The sequence below is a fragment of the Tenrec ecaudatus genome, chromosome 8 (assembly GCF_050624435.1).
Source record: "Tenrec ecaudatus isolate mTenEca1 chromosome 8, mTenEca1.hap1, whole genome shotgun sequence".
In the NCBI taxonomy this organism is placed as follows: Eukaryota; Metazoa; Chordata; class Mammalia; order Afrosoricida; family Tenrecidae; genus Tenrec; species Tenrec ecaudatus.
Window position 1 is genome coordinate 148,257,348 of NC_134537.1, and position 3,206 is coordinate 148,260,553.

A 3,206-nucleotide genomic window follows, 5' to 3' on the forward strand; every position below is an offset into this window, starting at 1 on the left:
ATATTTCACATTGCTCAGGCCAAAGTAAAATAAACTATGGCGTAAATAAAGACATTAGATGCTACTTCTAAATTAGTAATTGTCCCAGATCTATCTCAGTAGTGGTGGCAATTGAACCTTCATCAGAAGTCAATCATTATTTCTCATGTAAATAGCTGAGATCAATGACAGTGACCCAATACAGTCTGCTCAGTTCTGACTACTTAAATGCATTGCCTACATATTTTATCCCCAATGTATCCCACACAGGATTTATGTACATATAGATTATCTACATGTTTATATTCTTATCTGTCCATTCTGGGAGCTTCTACTTATTTTTAAATGACTCTCTGTAGTTTTGGTTGTGTAGCATGGTATGCATTGGGTTGCTTATTGCAAAATCAGCTCCTCTACAGAAAGTTCAGACTTTTTACTCCTGAAAGGAGTTAAGCATACCAGGGCAGGTACCCTGTCCTGTAGGATTGCTATGAGTCGAAATGAACTCGGTGGCAGGGAGTCTGGGATTTTTTATTGAATCCTTTAGATTGGATTCATTCAAAACCAGAGTTGGAAACAAGAGTTGGGGTCCAGCTACTATATTTTAAAGTGGACATGATGAGGAGTAACAAGATGAAGAATAAAAATCCAAAATATAATATTTTATAAATTATGACTGTGGATAAGTAGGGCTCAATTCTACAGTAAGACCTCTAAACATCCATGTAGAAATTATGCCAAAGTTTTGGGGTTTTTCCTTCTCAATGATGGAAGGATCATCTCCATATCCCCCAACAGCCATCATTTATTTGTTAAAGATTGTCCTTCAGGGCTTCTGAGATCCAATCATTTGACATGAATCAGCATATGTAATATTGAGTTAGCCAAGTTTAAGGCTCTAGAAAATAAGATCCTCAAATGACCAAGACAACTATACAGTCAACTAGGCTTAGATGAAGCTTAAAATGGCAGCACAACATGGACCTAAAACTGATGTGGCCCAAGGAAATGTATTAAATGGCATAAACGTATGTGCTGTAGCCATGGCCCACCCAGGATATCTCAACTTTATTACTATTGATATGTTGAACCAGATCATTCTTTTGCGGGGAGGAGGGAAAGGCGCTCTCCTAAGCACTGTGTCATGGTCATCTTTATCTCGGCCTGTACCAACTTAATCCTGACAGCACACTTGCATGGACCACAACCCACTGACCCCTAGAAGGGAGAGCAAACAAAAGAGATTCACAACGTTCTGATTGTCTACTGATAACATGTCTGAAATTTGTGAGAACAAGTCACGCCATTCTTGCACTCTGGCCTTATTCCTTCTAAGACAGATTGGTCTGGTCTTTTGGCAGCCCACGGTACTTTCACTATCCCTGGCCAGCACCGTAATTCAAATGCTTGAATTCTTCTTTGGGCTTCCTTATTCAATGTGCAACTTTCACATGCATATGGGCTGATTGAAAATGCCACGACTTAGCTCAGACATACCTTAGTCTTCAAAGAAACAGCCTTGCTTTTCAACACTTCTAAGAGGGCTCATCCACAGATTTCCCCCATGCACTGTGTCATTTGCCCTATGCACTGTGGCTTGATCACTGTTTCCATGTGCATGGACTATGAATCCACGCAAGAGAAAACCTATGACCCGGTGACAAATTCATTCACTTCTCCATGTATAACGATGCTACCTACCTACTGGGCCAGTTGTGACGATCTAGTTTACTTTCCATTGCGTTTTAATCATAATGAAGACTTTAATTCTTGAGTTTCATCAACGAGTGCTTCAAGTCCTCGTTTCAGCAAGCAAGATTGTGCCATCTTCATATCACAAAGTGTTAATGAGCCTTCCTCAAATCCTGATGCTGAACTATTCACATAAACCAGATTCTCTGATTATTTGTGAGAAAACAAATACTGTTCAGAATAAAGATGAAAAATCCATAGAAAGAAAGCATAGCACAGCACTGAAATAAGTAACTGCATCTGTGAAGGAATGAGTAGAGTGGGTGAGACCAAATGAGACTAGTAAAAGACCTCTGAGATAATGGATTTATTTTATTTTACTTACTCAGCTGACAGTTTGGGGTACAGATTCAATTACTTTTTTTTTTAACTCTCGAAGGTGCAAAATGCTGCCCAGAGGTTATGCGACCACAACACGAAAACAGTGCTGGAGCCAGACCTCCCTGGCAGCACTTGCTCTTCCAACAGGGTAACACTGTCCCAGGCATTGGGTTAGCCTGAACAGCTGACAACCATTGGGCTCAATTACTATTTTTGACCCATTGTACCGATTGCACTGTAGGGGTGATGTCATGCACTTGACAATAAAATGTGAGCTCAATGACACTCAAATAACTGTGTGAGTGAATTGCGAATTCTTTTGTAATTCTGGAGGCATCCTGAAAAACCTGTTGTGCTCTGCATAGCTTCTAGAATTATAAATTGGGAGGTAATTTGTGCAAAGCTATTTAGCAATATGGATCCAAAATTATAAAAATGGTTTTTTATCTCAATACTATTATCTGTATCTTATTATATAGAGAAAACACAGAAGATTAAGCTCCTTCCATTATTTCTAAATTCATTTTCCATTCTTCTCACAGTAATGTTCTACATCTAAACTATCATGAAATCAAGCCACGGCTTATAAATTCACCCTCATGTTTTCCACAGTTTCCAAGCCCGTGCAGAGTTTAACATAATTCTTCCTAATGGATTGATTACTTACCAGCTTTGTCTTTCTACTATTTTTTTTCTGTGTAATGCAAGTATAATTTCCTCAGGTCTATATATCATGATTAAGTGTGTTTCCTTCACTGAATTTCTATGTTTGGGTAGTCATCCATTATGGCATTATGGCATGACTTCATACAATTCCCAATGAGATTGTCAGAACCCGAAAGTCACAGAGCAGATGCTTCTCGATGGGTGTGAGAGGAAATGATAGAGTGGGACCAAGCAAATAGGGTGTGCAGATTAGTAGGTTTAAGAATGGGACATTTCATAAGAAGAACAGAGAGAAAATCCTAGGCCATCAACTAAAGTAGAAGCACCAGTGAGCTGTCAAGAGCCCTGCTTAAAGTGGGGAGGTAGAGACTAGAGGCACCAGGAGGCATGGTACAGAAACCACGGGACAGAGCAAACAAGCCAAGGAGTCATGTCTAATAGAGTAGAAGGATTGTTCCCTGAAGATCCGAGATCATGAGCCAGTGAAG

General features: G+C 39.6%; 1 pseudogene; it reads right to left on the bottom strand.

Annotated features, from left to right (window-relative positions):
• Window positions 1-2,041: 2,041 nt before the first annotated feature.
• On the bottom strand, window positions 2,042-2,251 carry LOC142455776 (small nucleolar RNA SNORA74; annotated as a pseudogene).
• Window positions 2,252-3,206: the final 955 nt, after the last annotated feature.